Genomic DNA, 19181 nt, shown 5'->3' on the forward strand with positions numbered 1-19181 from the left:
CAAGTCTCTGGAGTGGGACTTGAACCCACGACCAACTGACCCAGAGGCAAGGATGCTGCCCACTGAGCCACAGCTGGCACCCTCAGTGATGCATGAAAAACCAACATGAAAAGAAAAACAAGGTGGAAGAAAGACTCTTAAAAAGGAAGCACAAAATCGCAGCTCTAAAATGGAGCTCGTGTTGAAAGACAGTGGACAAGCCTGTTGGAGAGACAGATGGTGTGTGTTTTGCATGTATCTCAGGCAAAGCCTATAGACAGAGGTTGGCTTTTCATGAATCACTGTGGCGATGAGCAGAATGAGCAGTCTGACTCGGGATGTGCAGGTGATGACAGGGTTTCAGCTTTACGCTGGCTGTGGCTGTCGGTGATTGACACGTCTGTTGCTCCGTTTGTACTTAATTAGGTCCTGTGCATTGGTTGGTTCTGCGTCTGTTCATCTTTCTTCCTTCAAGAAAGCATCAACATCAAGTAGTTCTGCAGTTGTGTCATACAAACAAGCCATTAAACACCTGCGGCGGCAAAGCCAGTGAGCTCCTGGCCTCGCCCTCCCCAGGGAGAGTTGTTGAAGGCGACACAAGGCGGGGTGGGGAGGGGGTAATTTTAGCCAAACCCTCCTTTGGGAAGCTGATGGGGAGCAATATCGGGCAGGGTGTAAAACGGGCGGCTGATCCAATCCAATCCAATCCAATCCAGTCAGCTTCCCAGCAGCCCTGTTAGGATCAGATTACCCCTGTGGTGTGCGCTCTCCCTCTCCCCCTCATTTGACAGCATCAAAGAGCTAGTTCCCCAGCTTGGGCTTTCCTGGCACAGAGCGACGCTCACAGGGAACGCTGGTCGGGAAAGCGGGAGCCTGCCACCCCTTATTTTATATCCATCTAATAAGAAATAGGAGCAGGAGTAGGCCATGTGGCCCCTCGAGCCGGCTCCGCCAAGGCTGATCTGATCTTGGCCTCAACTCCATTGTCCTCCCCGCTCCCCATAACCCTTGACTCCCCTATAGTTCAAAAATCTGTCTATCTCCGCTTTAAATATATTCAATGACCCAGCCTCCACAGCTCTCTGGGGCAGAGAATTCCAAAGATACACGACCCTCTGAGGGAAGAAATTCCTCCTCATCTCCGTCCCCTTATTCTGAAACTGTGCCCCCTCTAAATGAACAGGGGGATAGTCAGGAGCTCGGAGCTTGCAATTTGCCAACCAATGCTCGCTGGGAGTCAGCCCTCAAATCCGAAGCCAACCTGCATGGCTCTCGCACGCTTCCTTGCAGTTAGCGCGATGCTATGTTTATATGACTGCGCTCCTGTCAGTGCCAATCGACTCTGCAGGCAGCACCTGTATTGTAAGGAAAGTGAAAACTTGCATTTATATAGCACCTTTCATGACCACCAAACATATCAAAGCACTTTACAGCCAATGAAATACTTTGGGGGTGTAGTCACTCTTGTAATGTGGGAAACACGGCAGCTAATTTGCGCACAGCAAGCTCCCACAAACAGCAACATAACACTGACCAGATAATCTATTTTTTGTTATGTTGAGTGAGGGATAAATATTGGCCAGAACAGCGTGAATAACTCCAATGCTCTTCTTCAATAGTGCCACAGGATCTTTTACATCCACCTGAGAAAGTAGATGGGGCCTCGGTTTAACGTCTCATCCGAAAGATGGCACCTCCAGCAGTGCAGCACCCCCTCAGCACTGCACTGGAAGCGTCAGCCTAAATTTATGTGCTCAAGTCCTTGGAGTGGGACTTGAAGACACAACCTTCTGATGCAGAGGTGAGGGTGCTGTTCACTGAGCCACGGCTGACACTCTGCAACATACTAAAGAAAGTGAAGACTCCAGCACCAGCATCCCACCATCGCCAGTACCAGACTGGGTTAGCCGGTGACCAAATGTTTTGGCATTTGACACCATCTATAGCCGCAGCCAGATGCGCTGGATTCTTGCATATCCAAAAACGACCCCCCATCTACCTTTTCACCTTCAGGAAAAGGTTTGCGATACCTGCTGGGCTCCAAGTTACTCATCACTATATCCCTGGCCCCTCCCACCCCATCACCAACCCAGCTGGATCTTTGAAGTTCTGTACTCTGATTCTATATTGTCACCATGCACCACTGCAAATACCAGCCGCTGAACAGGCTGGTTAAGTTGATCCCACAGCAACTGGCTGTACAGCAGCCTGATGGCCACCCTTAGCCCCCATCCGACAGCGGCAGCACTGTAAACCCAGGTCAGCCTCTCACCACACGACATCCACACCCAACAGGGGGCAGTGAACAATGTTCAGGACAGGGGCACCTGAGCCCCCCACCACCCCAGGTCACTCTTCCCTCCTAACCTAGGGAGCCCTGGCGTCAATTGAAATTGGTTTCTTGCCTTGGTTGAGAGCAACTAACTTAAGCCAGGGACTGAGCCCAGCTCACGATGTCAGCAGTAATATAGAGTGCCGACTAGTGGACTACTGCTCCACCTAGTGGACTACTGCGGTAATACATCTGCCGCTGTAAACACAATAAAAGTCACATGATGTATTGGAGCCATACATGTGCATTGTGATGTCGTAAAGAATATATTACATTGGCGCCCGGTATTATTTACCCAGCTACGGGGAGCTGCGTCTCTGTACTTTTGTATTTCACTAATGGTGATGAAGGCGTTTAATTCCTCCTTAGTATTAATTGGTACAGTACAGAACAGCACATTGGAACAATGAGTGAAAGTAAAGTTCATCTGTCTTCTGCTTTTATTCCGTAGAAGGAAATCTTCCCTTCCAGAGTTATTATGTGGTCTGCTCCATGAGAGCTCACGCATTAATTTCCGTAGTAAGATTCCGCTGTGGGTAGAATGACTGGTGCCATTTTGATTTAGTGCAAGTATTGCATTGCTGTGTATAAACTGAGTGGCAGCTTCTGTCCCAAGAGGTTGTTTAAAATGGCTCTTTTATTTTAGGGCACCACCATCCTGCAATTAGGTGTGTGAGAGAAGCCCAGGGTGATTTGTCCACTAGTGGACATTACCCCCACCCGTCCCCTCCATCCCTCCCCACTCCACCCCTCCCCTCCATCACCCCACTCCATCTCTCCCCTCCATCCCCCCATTCCATCTCTCCCCTCCACCACCCACTCATCCCTCCCTCCATCACTCTCCTCCATCCCTCCTCACCATCCCTCTCCTACACTCCTCCACTCATCCCTCCCCTCCACCACTTTTCTCCATCCCTCCCCTCCATCCCCCCTCCGACCCACCCCTCCAACCCTCCCCTCTGCCCTCCACCCCTCCCCTTCCCCTCCCCTCTGCCCCTCCCCTCCACCCCTCCATTCTATCCTGCCCCTCCTCCCTGCCCCTCCATCTCTCCCCTCCACCCCTTCCCTCCACCCCTTCCCTCCACCCCTCCCCTCCATCCCTCCCCTCCGTGCATCATCACCTCTTCTCTCCAACCCTCCCCTCCAACCTCCCACTCCATCCCTCCACTTGATGCCTTACTCCACCCCTCCCTCTTGCCACTCTGCTCACGTGATGCATGGATACTGTGTGCCTACCTTGAACCAAAAGCATCTCTGCTATTTTTGGGATCTTGCTGTGTGCAAGTTGGCTGCCACATTTGTGCACAGCAGGATCCCAGAAATCGCAGTGCGGTGATTTGGTTTACGTTGGGCTCGTAGTTGCAATAGTGACTGCAGTTCAGTAGTAATTCATTGCTTGTGAAGCTTTGGGGACATCCTAAGGATATCAAAGGCGCTATAAAAATGCACGTTCTAAATTCCTTCAGTCCACTTGATCTCTTCCTTCCAGAATACCAAACCCACCACCTTCCCATTGCAACATCCACCTTTTCTTAAATGTCAGTGTCTGACCTCAACCATTCTTTCAGGCAACCCATTTTACAAACTATTAATTGAAGCGGGCTGTGTGATTTTTTATCTCTCTTCTTGCATGTGCCTGTCTGTTAGACCATTGCTTCTTACACAATGAATTAGTAAATGTTAGATAAGAATTGTCGATTATTTCATTGAAGCTCACTGAGGCTACAGTGCAGCAGCTGTAATATCAGAAGGAACTGCCACGTTTTTTAAATGTAATATCTTATACTGCATCAGATGGCATCACTCTCGTCTCTGAGTCAGGAGGTTGTGGGCTCAAGTCCCACTCCAGAGACTTGAGCATAAAAATCTAGGCTGTCGCTCCAGTGCAGTGCTGAGGGAGTGCTGCTCTGTCAGAGGTGCCGCCTTTTGGATGAGACGTCAAACTGAGGCTCCGTCTACTCTCACAGGTGAATGTAAAAGATCCCATGGCACAATTTCGAAGAAGAGCAGGAGAATTATCCCCGGTGTCCTGGCCAATGTACATCCCTCAATTAACATAACTAAAACAGATTATCCGGACATTGCTGTTTGTGGGAGCTTGCTGTGCGCAAATTGGCTGACAATTTTCCTACATTACAACAGTGACTACACCCCAAAAAATACATCATTGCTATTGGCTGTAAAACGATTTGGGAGATCCTATGGTCGTGAAAGGCTCCATATAAATGTAAGTCCTTTTTTTCTTTAATAAGGGCTCAGGAATGTGCATTTCAGTGCCGTACTATTGATTGTTTCAGTCATTGCCATTCTGGAAGATCCAATTAGGTTAATCGCTACCTTTTTGTAACATCAGTTAATTACGTCAACTTGGTTTAGTTGGTAGTGCTCCCAATCCCTGAATCAAACAGTCGTGGGTTGAAGCCTCACTGTGGGGCTTGAGTACATAATCTACACTGAGACATTAATATGGCACTGGAGGAGCGATACATTGATGGAGGTGCTATCCTTCAAACAGCTTCTAAATAAGACTGACACATCTTAAGCAACGCCTCGATTTCAAAATTCTCCTCCTTATTTTCAAATCTCTGTATGGCCTCGCCCCTCCCTATCTCTGTAATCTCCTCCAGCTCCACAATCCCCCGGAGATGTCTGCGCTCCTCTAATTCTGCCCTCTTGAGCATCCCTGATTATAATCGCTCAACCATTGGTGGCCGTGCCTTCTGTTGCCTAGGCCCCAGGCTCTGGAATTCCCTCCCTAAACCTCTCCGCCTCTCTACCTCTCTTTCCTCCTTTAAGACATTTCTTAAAACCTACCTCTTTGAGCAAGCTTTTGGACACCTGCCCTAATTTCTCTTTATGTGGCTCGGTGTCAAATTTTTTTGTCTCATAACACTCCTGTGAAGTGCCTTGGAATGTTTCACTACGTTAAAGGCGCTATATAAATACAAAGTTGTTGTTGTTGTTGACTAGTCTGATGGTTCAGGTTGATGTTAAAGATCCCATGATGCATTTGGAAGAAGCGCAGGAAGGTCTTGGCAAGTATGTGCAAAATGGTGTCTGTGCAACATCAGACATTGCAATTCAATGTTATCAGTGTGATGTGATAAACCTAAGTCCTTCTTGTTATATTAGCATAAACCTAGATCCGGCAGATTGGCAAAGTGCGTTCCCTTAGTTCAGAACCCATCGGGATCTGGTTCCCTGGTTAGCCTTTACCTGACCGACTTTACTTTATATATGCACTGTACTGTCCTGGTCTGACAAGAATGTTCTATAACTTAACTAAATATGTTTGTTCAATCGAAAATTGATTATATTTGGTCTAAAGACATAGATACTGAAGGGAGTGTTTCTGAATCTGAGCCTTAAGTTAGTGCTATAAAGAAAGCCTTAGAAAAACAAAAGCTTTTAACATCTGAATGTTTGTGTGACTGCTTTGATCTTCGAATCATTCATTCAATCACCTCGTCGGCAAAAGCACTTTCTACTGTTGTACTGAGCCACACACAGTTGGAAGACCCCAGCTTCAATTCGAGCCGCTGGAGAGTTGGTTGATCTCAGCCAGGTAGCATTGAGGTGCTGCGATCGACCTCAGTCATGCTGTGATAAGGAGGGTTCGATCACCATCCAATGAATTCAGCTGGAAGGGACATTGGTGAGGAGATCAGGCTTAACGATAATGACTCCCACTTTCAAAGAGAAAAAAAGAAAATCTTGCAACATCATGCAAATTGTTAACTATCAGCAATCCCTCGGATGCCAAGAGATGCGTTAGAAAACTAATAGGAAGTTAAGAGTGAGAAGGGAAATTAGGGAGAGGTTATTTTACACAAAAGATTGCCATAACAGCTGCTTCTTCGAAATAATGCCATGGGATCTTCTATGTCCACCTGAGAGGGCAGACAGGGCCTCGGTTTAACGTCTCATCTGAAAGACGGCAACTCCAACAGTGCAGCACTCCCTCAGCACTGCACTGCAGTGTCAGCCTAGATTTTTGTGCTCAAGTCTCTGGAGTGGGAATTGAACCCATAACCTTCTGACTTACAGGCGAGAGTGTGACCCACTGAGCCACACCTGACATGGATCGTAGTCAACATAGAACATAGGAAAAGCTGATTGGAAGGAAATGCAGCCTTTTGAAGCTCGAGTACCCTAACTCTCTTGTTACTGCATTAGCTTCATTTTGAACATCCTTATTGCTTTTACTCCAGTAGGCTGCTGATCGCGGGACACAACGCACTTGTCATTTCATCATTTCTGCCCATCTTCTTAGGCAGTCCCCCAGAGTCGGGGATGACTTGCTCCCACATTAAAGTGAGTTCTCAGGTGACTGATGAAACCAATGCGGGACCTACAGTCTCTGTCACAGGTGGGGTAGACGATGGTTGGAGGGACGGGTGGGTTGGGTGCTTGGGTTGTCGTACACACCTTCCGCTGTTTGTACTTGGCTTCCACGTGCTCCCGGCGAAGACACTCGAGGTGTTCGGCACCTTCTCCTCCACTTTGAGCGGTCTCGGGCCAGGGATTCCCAGGTGTCCGTGGGGATGGTGTACTTTGTCAAGGAGGATTTGAGGGTGTCCTTGAAGCGTTTTCTCTGCCCGCCTGGGGCTTGCTGGCCGTGTCGGAACTCAGAGTACAACCCTTGTTTCTAGTGTCAGGCATGCGGACAATGTGACCCATTCCATCGGAGCTGGTCGAGCATGGTCAATGCTTCGATGCTGGGGCTGTTGGCCTGAGAAAGGACACTGACGTTGGTGCACCTATCCTGCCAATGGATGGAGGCTTGGGAGTTACATGAAGGGACAAGGTGCCCTGAATTGATTTCTGTTTGATGTCATTCATATTGGCATGGCAATGTAGACATTAGGGCCTGCTACCTTGTCACATGGATTAATAGGAGTTGTGTGCAGCTGTCAGCCCTGACTGGTGAGGCCATTTCGCGATACAATTTGGTGCATGAAAAATGGTTATAGCACGGGGCCTTTAGTGGTCAAAAAAGTTTGTTGCCATGGTTATTTGCTGAATGGTTTGAAGAACTCTGTTATACCCTCTCTGTTTATCTATTTATGCTGCACTAACTTGTTCTGTAAAGCCAGAAACACTTCACCATCACAATCGATAGTACTCTCTGTCCAGCTGAGTCGATCGTCTCATTGACGGAAAGGCCACAGCTTTATTTGTTATATTCCCCTCAGCACCTCACAGCTCACTGAGCCTTTTAACTCTTGCCATTCCACAGCGGCTCCTCAAGTTTGAAATATAGCGCCTTTCAGGACCACCGGACGTCCCAAAGGGTATTGCAGCCAAAGAAGCACTTTTTGAAGTGTAGTCACTGTTGTAATGTAGGAAACACGGCAGCCAATTTGCGCCCACAAACAACAATGTGATAATGACCAGATGATCTGTTTGTTGAGTGCTGTCGATTGAGGGATAAATATTGGCCAGGACACCAGGGAGAACTCCCCTGCTCTTCTTCGAAATAGTGCCATGGGATCGGACAGTCCACCACCCCGTCAGTACTGAAAGTTGATGTCTCCTTGCGCACAGACAGGACCTGGGTTTAACAGCTCATCTGAAAGACGGCACTGCAGCACTCCCTCAGCACTGCACTGGAGTGGCAGCCTAGAATTCTGTACTCAAGTCTCTGGAGCAGGATTTGAACCCAGAAGCGAGAGTGTTACCCACTGAGCCACGGCTGACACGAATGTGGATGAGCAGTGATATGCAAACAGAATTGATTCGATAAATTATACAAACGGATGTGGGATGTGATATGCTCAACAGTGTAGTGTGTTAACAATTATTTTAAAAACTGCAATTATTTGCAACCATTTTATGCAGTCAGTATGTTGTAGTACTGCATGGAATCTAGTCAACGTATAACCTCACTAATAATAAAAAGGCCCACATTTGTATCAAAAAACAAAATACTGCTGGAAATCTAAAATAAAATCTGAAAATGCTGGGAAATAGTCAGCAGATCAGGCAGCTTTAGTATTTGTAATGAAAGATCATCGACCTGAACTGTTAACTCTGTTTCTCCCTCCACAGATGCTACCTGATCCTGCTGAGTGTTTCCAGCATTTTCTGGTTTTATCCCACATTTATACAGCTCCTTGTTGCATTTCTCAAGACGCTCCACATAAATCAATGACTTTGAAGTGCAATGGCAATTGTTATGCAGGCAAAGGCATTGGCCATTTGGTGCGCACTGCAAGATCCAACCAGCAACCATGTGATCAATGGCCAGCCAATCTGTTTTAAGTGGTGCTGTTTGAGGAAGGACTTTTGCCCAGAAATCCTTGCTCCTTGAATAGACCCTTGGAATCTCTAACACCCAGCAGAACCAGGCAGACCAGACTCAGCTGAACATCTCCTTCAAAGCCTCCAACAATACGGCACTTCCTCAGTGCAACCCAGTCTCCGCCACTTTCCGGTGGGTTGTACGGGCGAGATATTCAACTCATTTGAGGCTCCCCTTTGCGCAAATGAGTTAACGACCGGGGCGCGGCATTGTTGACCACTTCCGCCATATTGGGTGGGAGTTTAGCGGCGGCGCTATGGCGTTGCGCCCCAATCTCCTGCGCCCGGAGATCGTGACATCATCGGCGCGCACATCACCCCGTTAGCGACCCGGCCCCAAAGTTCACTTTCGCCCCCTACAGCAGCGCCGGGCGAAAACACCAACAGCGGCAGGAGGCGAGTCTCGGGGGCTGACCGCTTCCGGGGAGAAAATTAACGGCGAGGTGGCCCAGTGAAAAATTCTTGTTGGCACTGCTGATCGTGTTTTTTTCGCGTGGCCCCCCCCACCATATGATGGTCTTTACTTTGCAGAGTCGGCAGCGTGGGCATTTCCCTTTTAGTGAGGGAGGGGACGCAACAATGCTGCATGGCCCAGTGCGCAGCGATGCTGAGACGTATGCCCCATCACTGCCCCAGGAAGGAAGTACAGTGCTTGATTTAGCGCAACACTTCCTGCCGGGCGTGGTAACCCAAATATCTGGAGAGGGGTGAGACTTCAGCGCCTGCCGTTAAGTCACGTGCCTCCCGACTGTTACTGCCCCCAAACAGGGCGACACTGAATTTATACTCTGGAGTCTCTCTGGACACTGGCGGAACCGCCATGGATTTTTAGGGGCCGCATGCATTAATACCACACTTACAATTTGGTTGGTGGATTGTTAATTATGGAGAAAAACAGGCCTTCATTAAAAGAGGAAGTTCACCCCAATGTATCAGTACGAAGCACTATCAGGTCAGGTGTTACATGGTGAGATCTAAAGGAAACATAGAAACATAGAAACATAGAAAATAGGTGCAGGAGCAGGCCATTCAGCCCTTCTAGCCTGCACCGCCATTCAATGCTTTCATGGCTGAACATGAAACTTCAGTACCCCCTTCCTGCTTTCTCGCCATACCCCTTGATCCCCCGAGTAGTAAGGACTTCATCTAACTCCCTTTTGAATATATTTAGTGAATTGGCCTCAACTACTTTCTGTGGTAGAGAATTCCACAGGTTCACCACTCTCTTGGTGAAGAAGTTGCTCCTCATCTCGGTCCTAAATGGCTTACCCCTTATCCTTAGACTGTGACCCCTGGTTCTGGACTTCCCCAACATTGGGAACATTCTTCCTGCATCTAACCTGTCTAAACCCGTCAGAATTTTAAACGTTTCTATGAGGTCCCCTATCATTCTTCTGAACTCCAGTGAATACAAGCCCAGTTGATCCAGTCTTTCTTGATAGGTCAGTCCCACCATCCCGGGAATCAGTCTGGTGAATCTTCGCTGCACTCCCTCAATAGCAAGAATTGCCTTCCTCAAGTTAGGAAACAAAAACTGTACACAATACTCCAGGTGTGGCCTCACCAAGGCCCTGTACAACTGTAGCAACACCTCCCTGCCCCTGTACTCAAATCCCCTCGCTATGAAGGCCAACATGCCATTTGCTTTCTTAAACGCCTGTTGTACCTGCATGCCAACCTTCAATGACTGATGTACCATGACACCCAGGTCTCGTTGCACCTTCCCTTTTCCTAATCTGTCACCATTCAGATAATAGTCTGTCTCTCTGTTTTTACCACCAAAGTGGATAACCTCACATTTATCCACATTATACTTCATCTGCCATTCATTTGCCCACTCACCTAACCTATCCAAGTCACTCTGCAGCCTCATAGCATCCTCCTCGCAGCTCACACTGCCACCCAACTTAGTGTCATCCGCAAATTTGGAGATACTATATTAAATCCCCTTGTCTAAATCATTAATGTACAATGTAAACAGCTGGGGCCCCAGCACAGAACCTTGCGGTACTCACTAGTCACTGCCTGCCATTCTGAAAAGTCCCCATTTACTCCTACTCTTTGCTTCCTGTCTGACAGCCAGTTCTCAATCCATGTCAGCACACTACCCCCAATCCCATGTGCTTTAACTTTGCACATTAATCTCTTGTGTGGGACCTTGTCAAAAGCCTTCTGAAAGTCCAAATATACCACATCAACTGGTTCTCCTTTGTCCACTTTACTGGAAACATCCTCAAAAAATTCCAGAAGATTTGTCAAGCATGATTTCCCTTTCACAAATCCATGCTGACTTGGACCTATCATGTCACCATTTTCCAAATGCGCTGCTATGACATCTTTAATAATTGATTCCATCATTTTACCCACTACTGAGGTCAGGCTGACCGGTCTATAATTCCCTGTTTTCTCTCTCCCTCCTTTTTTAAAAAGTGGGGTTACATTGGCTACCCTCCACTCGATAGGAACTGATCCAGAGTCAATGGAATGTTGGAAAATGACTGTCAATGCATCCGCTATTTCCAAGGCCACCTCCTTAAGTACGCTGGGATGCAGTCCATCAGGCCCTGGGGATTTATCAGCCTTCAATCCCAACAATTTCCCCAACACAATTTCCCGACTAATAAAGATTTCCCTCAGTTCCTCCTCCTTACTAGACCCTCTGACCCCTTTTATATCTGGAAGGTTGTTTGTGTCCTCCTTAGTGAATACCGAACCAAAGTACTTGTTCAATTGGTCTGCCATTTCTTTGTTCCCCGTTATGACTTCCCCTGATTCTGACTGCAGGGGACCTACATTTGTCTTTACTAACCTTTTTCTCTTTACATACCTATAGAAACTTTTGCAATCCGCCTTAATGTTCCCTGCAAGCTTCTTCTCGTACTCCATTTTCCCTGCCCTAATCAAACCCTTTGTCCTCCTCTGCTGAGTTCTAAATTTCTCCCAGTCCCCGGGTTCGCTGCTATTTCTGGCCAATTTGTATGCCACTTCCTTGGCTTTAATACTATCCCTGATTTCCCTTGATAGCCACGGTTGAGCCACCTTCCCTTTTTTATTTTTACGCCAGACAGGAATGTACAATTGTTGTAATTCATCCATGCGGTCTCTAAATGTCTGCCATTGCCCATCCACAGTCAACCCCTTAAGTATCATTCGCCAATCTATCCTAGCCAATTCACGCCTCATACCTTCAAAGTTACCCTTAATTAAGTTCTGGAACATGGTCTCTGAATTAACTGTTTCATTCTCCATCCTAATGCAGAATTCCACCATATTATGGTCACTCTTCCCCAAGGGGCCTCGCACAATGAGATTGCTAATTAATCCTCTCTCATTACACAACACCCAGTCTAAGATGGCCTCCCCCCTAGTTGGTTCCTCGACATATTGGTCTAGAAAACCATCCCTTATGCACTCCAGGAAATCCTCCTCCACCATATTGCTTCCAGTTTGGCTAGCCCAATCTATGTGCATATTAAAGTCACCCATTATAACTGCTGCACCTTTATTGCATGCACCCCTAATTTCTGTTTGATGCCCTCCCCAACATCACTACTACTGTTTGGAGGTCTGTACACAACTCCCACTAACGTTTTTTGCCCTTTGGTGTTCTGCAGCTCCACCTATATAGATTCCGCATCATCCAAGCTAATGTCTTTCCTAACTATTGCATTAATATCCTCTTTAACCAGCAATGCTACCCCACCTCCTTTTCCTTTTATTCTATCCTTCCTGAATGTTGAATACCCCTGGATGTTAAGTTCCCAGCCCTGATCATCCTAGAGCCACGTCTCCGTAATCCCAATCACATCATATTTGTTAACATCTATTTGCACAGTTAATTCATCCACCTTATTGCGGATACTCCTTACATTAAGACACAAAGCCTTCAGGCTTGTTTTTTTAACACCCTTTGTCCTTTTAGAATTTTGCTGTACAGTGGCCCTTTTTGTTCTTTGCCTTGGGTTTCTCTGCCCTCCACTTTTCCTCATCTCCTTTCTGTCTTTTGCTTTTGCCTCCTTTTTGTCTCCCTCTGTCTCCCTGCATTGGTTCCCATCCCCCTGCCATATTAGTTTAACTCCTCCCCAACAGCACTAGCAAACACTTCCCCTAGGACATTGGTTCCGGTCCTGCCCAGGTGCAGACCGTCCGGTTTGTACTGGTCCCACCTCCCCCAGAACCGGTTCCAATGCCCCAGGAATTTGAATCCCTCCCTGCTGCACCAGTGCTCAAGTCACGTATTCATCTGCGCTATCCTGCGATTCCTACTCTGACTAGCACGTGGCACTGGTAGCAATCCCGGGATTACTACTTTTGAGGTCCTACTTTTTAATTTAGCTCCTAGCTCCTTAAATTCATTTCGTAGGACCTCATCCCTTTTTTTACCTATGTCGTTGGTACCAATGTGCACCACGACAACTGGCTGTTCTCCCTCCCATTTCAGAATGTCCTGCACCCGCTCCGAGACATCCTTGACCCTTGCACCAGGGAGGCAACATACCATCCTGGAGTCTCGGTTGCGGCCGCAGAAACGCCTATCTATTCCCCTCACCATTGAATCCCCTAATCCCCTATCACTATCGCGCTCCCACTCTTTTTCCTGCCCTCCTGTGCAGCAGAGCCAGCCACGGTGCCATGAACTTGGCTGCTCTGCCCTCCCCTGATGAGTCATCCCCCCCAACAGTACTCAAAGCGGTGTATCTGTTTTGCAGGGGGATGACCACAGGGGACCCCTGCACTACCTTCCTTGCACTACTCTTCCTGCTGGTCTTCCATTCCCTATCTGGCTGTGGACCCTTCTCCTGCGGTAAGACCAACTCACTACACGTGATACTCACGTCATTCTCAGCATCGTGGATGCTCCAGAGTGAATCCACCCTCAGCTCCAATTCCGCAACGCGGACCGTCAGGAGCTGGAGGCGGATACACTTCCCGCACACGTAGTCGTCAGGGACACCGGAAGTGTCCCTGAGTTCCCACATGGTACAGGAGGAGCATAACACCCGACCGAGCTCTCCTGCCATGACTTAACCCTTAGATACACTTAAATTGGCAACAACAATGTTAAAAGTTACTGACTGATATAAAAAAGAAAAAGAAAAACTACTCACCAATCACCAGCCAATCACTTACCCCCTAGGCTGTGACGTCACCTTTCTGTTTCTTTCTACTTCTTTTTTGCCTTCTCCCTGTAGCTGCACAAGTACGCCTCACCAACGAACTCCCGACGCCTCTCGCGGCCTTTTATAGGCCTCTGCTGATCCCCGGACTCACGCCTGACCAACGAACTCCCGACGCCTCTCGCGGCCTTTTATAGGCCTCTGCTGATCCCCGGACTCATGCCTCAGCGACCTCGAACTCCCGCTGCCTCTCACGGCCTTTTATAGGCCTCTGCTGATCCCCGGACTCACGCCTGACCAACGAACTCCCGACGCCTCTCGCGGCCTTTTATAGGCCTCTGCTGATCCCCGGACTCACGCCTGACCAACGAACTCCCGACGCCTCTCGCGACCTTTTATAGGCCTCTGCTGATCCCCGGACTCACGCCTCAGCGACCACGAACTCCTGCTGCCTCTCGCGGCCTTTTATCGGCCTCTGCTGATCCCCGGACTCACGCCTCAGCGACCACGAACTCCCGCTGCCTCTCGCGGCCTTTTATAGGCCTCTGCTGATCTCCGGACTCACGCCTGACCAACCTGTTTAGGCTATGGTAGCATAGTGGTTATGATACTGGACTAGTAATCCAGAGGTTTGGATTATTGACCTGGGGGCATAAGTTCAAATCCCACCATGGCAGCTGGGGAAATTTAAATTCAGTTTGCTCAATTTTTCAAAAATCTGGAATAGAATAGAAAGCTCGTATCAGTAATGGTGACCGGATTGTCGTATAAACTCATCCGGTTCACTAATGTTCTTTAGGGAAGGAAATCTGCCACCTTTACCTCGTCTGGCCTATACGTGACTCCAGACCCACAGCAATGTGGTTGACTCTTAACTTCCCTCTGAAATGGCCCAACGAGACACTCAGTTGTATAAGGCGGCTCACCAGCACCTCGAGGGCAATTGGGGGTGGGCAATAAATGCTGGCCTTGCCAGCGACACCCACATCCCATGAACAAATAAATTTTAAAAACTCTGTTCCAAATATGTGCCTTGAGGTCACTCTCTGGAAATGATCCCATGCTGCACCGGTGTGGCATTTCTTGCACCAGCCAACCTCGCAATTTAGTGTCGGTTCCGGTAGTACCCAACAGCTACTAGAAACTCATTGAAACTGCCCAATCTCATTTCATTAAGGGAGTTAACTTTGACTTTGGGCGATCGTGTAAAAGGAATGCTATCTATTCAGCTGTCCATTGTAAATCACTCCCTCTTTTCATTCGCACTGACTTCAATGGAAATTAAAATTGGCTGAATTAATATCGCCCAATTGTTCACTCTCGCCTAAGTCAAAATGACACCCCCCCTCCCCCACCCCCAAGGGTCTTTATCGCCAACAGAGGAGATTTCCATCCCACCTGCCAGGACCAGATTTGAACCCAGGTCACCTTTTCCTCCTCGTTCTGGTCTCGGATGGTAATCTACCTCCTGTGGCTATGAAAGTGGGCAAATGACCGGCTCCCCGGCCTCCACCAATGCTGCTCTTAGGCTTCCCACTGAAAGTCAACTCAGTGATGACTTTACACCTGACTTTTGCCATCTTCCCTATTAGGAGGCACCGGACCTCAGCTCCCCAGAGTCAACACGGCTGATGCCAGGAATTCCTCAAATCTGTTGCGAGCCACTGCTGCACCCACATTTCTTCCTTTACAGAATCACGGACTTGGATCTAGCGCACCGTGGGAATAATCGGCAGCCATTGATTTCTGAAGGGCTGGTTTGAATGCTTCGACACAGTTGAGCTAAAAATCTTGGACATGTCTGCCCTGTGTTGTCCTCTTATTTTACCAGAGAATGCCCTTAAGTACAGAGAGCCCACCGTGCCCAGCTCGCCCTTCCTTGAATAGTCTGGGCAGTACGCCAAACTCGGCAATTCAATAATAATTTGAGAATCTTGCTGTTATATTTACTTCCAATACTTTGAAAATCAGCAGTGCTGTAATGCTCAAATATTCCCTCATTTCCTCAACACAAAAGCTAAAATTAAGGGTTTTGAGTCACTGGCAGCATCTTTGCAATGGACAATGACCCAATCAAAAGCTTCTGATTGCTTCTTCATTGCTGCCCGCTGTTGTCATCTTCAAATCCATTAGAATTGAAATTGTGTACCATGAAGCACAATATCTTGCTCTAACTGGATTAGGCCGAGCAGACTCGTTTATAAAAGTACAGTTCATCCACGCTAACAGGACCAATCGCAGGGCAGTCATGTTTACTCACATGAGGAAAATGAACATTAAAGCTTTTATCAATGTCGTCTGCCTGCAGCTCTCCTGCTAACTAATCTGTTGCTGTTCAAGGTGCAATAGAGCTCGGGCTGAGTTGGGCTGCAAGGCTATATGAGCATAAATTACTGACTGCGGTTTCTAAACAGTCTGCAAGGACAAAAGCAAATATCTCGAGTTCTGTTCTGTGATTCTATAAGGACGCAGGTGAGGGTCAATGCCAGGGGTTCTATTTTATTTTAAATATCTGGTAAGTGTGGAGGAACAGAGAGATTTAGGGGATGCGTACAGATCCATGGACAGGTACAAATGTCAGCCTTTATCTCAAGGGGGCTGGAATACAGCGGGATGGGAGCACATAAATCTAGGCTGACACACCCAGTGCAGTGCTGAGGGAGTGCTGAACTGTCGGAGGTGCTGTCTGTCGGATGAGACATTAAACCGAGGCTCTGTCTGCTCTCTCAGGTGGACGTAAAAGATCCCATGGCACTATTTCGAAGAAGAGCAGGGGAGTTATCCCCAATATCCTGGCCAATATTTATCCCTTAATCAACATAACAACATATCTGGTCATTGTCACATTGCTGTTTGTGGGAGCTTGCTGTGCGCAATTTTGACTATGCTTGTATTCCCTTGGGTATAGAAAATTAGGGGGTGATCTAATTGAGATGTTTAAGATGATTAAAGGATTTGACAGGGTAGCTAGAGAGAAACTATTTGCTCTGGTGGGACGGTCCAGAACGAAGGGGCATAATCTCAAAATTAGATCTCGGCTGTTCAGGGATGATATCAGATAGCGCTTCTTCACACAAAGGATAGTGAAAATCCAGAACTCTCTTCTTCAAAAAGCTGTTCAATTGAAAAATTCAAAACTGAGACAGATTTTCGTTAGTTAAGGGTACTAAGGGACATGGAGCAACAGTGGGTAAATGGAGTTGAGGTACACATCAGCCATCATCCAATGGAATAGAACAGGCTCAAGGGGCTCGGTATACTTCCTGTTGTAATATAGTGTCAGCTGTGGCTCAGTGGGTAGCACTCTCACCTCCGAGTCAGAGGTTGTAGGTTTAAGTCCTAGTCCAGGAACTTGAGCACAAAAATCTAGGCTGACACTCCAGTGGAGTGCTGCACTGTCGGAGGTGCTGTCTTTCAGATGAGATGTTAAACCAAGGCCCCATCTGCTCTCCCAGGTGGATGTAAAAGATCCCATGGCACTATTTTGAAGAAAACCAGCGGAGTTATTCCGGTGTCTGGACCAATATTTATCCCTCAATCAATATAACAAAAACAGGTCATCTGGTCATTATCACATTGCTGCTTGTGGGAGCTTGCTGTGCGCAAATTGGCTGCCGCGTTTCCTACATTCCAACAGTGACTACACTCCAAAAGTACTTCATTGCCTGTAAAGCACTTTGAGACGTCCGGTGGTCGTGAAAGGCGCTATATAAATGCAAGTCTTTCTTTCTTTAGGAAACATGCCAAATAATTTGCGCATACACAAACAACAATGAGATAATGACCAAATAATAATTTTTTTGTGATGTTGGATACGTATTGGCCAGAATACAAGGAGAACTACCCTGCTCTTCTTCAAATAGTCCCATGGAGTCTTTTATATCCCCCTGAGAGACGCTCTCGATGTTTGAGTCTAAGGACTGTGTTGGTAGCCTTCGCAACTGTGGGGGTTGGAGGTATGTCACATCCAATCCAGAACCGAGTGCGCACATGGAGAAGAAACAGAAAATCCATACTTATTTTAGGATTCTTCAATTGTGATTTATTGTTGTTTTATGTGTATGACATCTGAGTTGCAATGTGGTGGTGTGACGTACACCGTGCGTCTGTGGTTCTTTCAAGTGCAGACATACTTGATGCAAGACATGTTTTAGCAGGTCTCCCACAGCATTTTTAACCGTGAGCTGAAGGATTTGTTTTAGAACAGTTTGGAGGTTATGCCATAACATCAATATTTATGATGACAGAATTATTACATGATATTGTGAGATTTGAGTTCTATGACTGTTTATTTTTCTGTGAAAACTCTAAGTGAGTGGCCCTTTATGTGTTCAATTTTAATCACGATAATTTTTAAACCTGAGGAAACACAGCAAGTTGGCAAGCACGATGTACCAGGAGAGGTAGGTACCTGGTATTTAATAGTACTGAGCACTCTAAGCAATGAAACAATGATGACAGAACACAACCAAAGCAAAACAACCAAACATAAAACTTTAGGGTTCAGCGTCACTGGCAGAGGTCTGTGCTTAGCTAGCAGCGAGCAATCCTGGGCTTTGGTTGCACTGGGAGATGGCCCTGAGGTTGGGCAGAATGTACATGGATTTTGGTACCACTGAGGTGGGTTACGGTGGTTTGGTAGCTTTGGTGAGGCCCTGTGGCCTGGCAGCATTGTCGAGGGAGAACTCAAATTAGAATGAGGAAAGACTTTCGGATGGTTTTGTCCTCACCACCTGGGTGATAATCTCATGGGGCAGATCCCTCCCCCCACCCTCCCTTTATAGAATCAATGGAATGATATCAGTCAGGTTCTATAAAGGGTGTGCGAACCGCAAAGTAAACTCCCAGACATAAATTTACCCCCATGTCTCTGTGTTTTTGCTTTTCTTTCTCCGTCTGTCTCTTTTTCTCTCTCTTTCTCCATTTAAAAGTTCCATTGAAAACTTATTGAAGTTCATAAAACAGTTTATATTCAAATCATTTTGTGGAGAGTCCAGCATTTGGGGGCCATAAATATAAGATAGTCACCAATAAATCCAATAAGGAATTCAAAAGGAACTTCTTTACCAGGAGAGTGGTTAGAATGTGGAACTCGCTACCCCAGGGAGTGGTTGAAGCGAATAGCATAGATGCATTTAAGAAAAAGTTAGATAAACACACGAGGGAGAAAGGAATAGAAGGATATGCTGATGGGGTGAGATGGAAAGGGGTGTGAGGAGGCTGGAGTGGAGCATAAACACCGGCATGCACCGAGCAGCCTGTTTTGTGCTGTAAAATCTGTGTCATTCTATATAAAAATACACAAACTCAAAGATTGTTCCGCACAGAGAGAAGATACGGCTTTCCCAATGAGAAAAATCATTGTTTATTTGTAATTCAAGCACAAACAAAAGCTCCAACAGTCTGTCATATTGGAAGTCGATCTCTGCATTTTCTCCGTTTCCCTCTCC

The sequence above is a fragment of the Pristiophorus japonicus genome, chromosome 13 (genome assembly GCF_044704955.1).
Source record: "Pristiophorus japonicus isolate sPriJap1 chromosome 13, sPriJap1.hap1, whole genome shotgun sequence".
Lineage (NCBI taxonomy): Eukaryota > Metazoa > Chordata > Chondrichthyes > Pristiophoridae > Pristiophorus > Pristiophorus japonicus.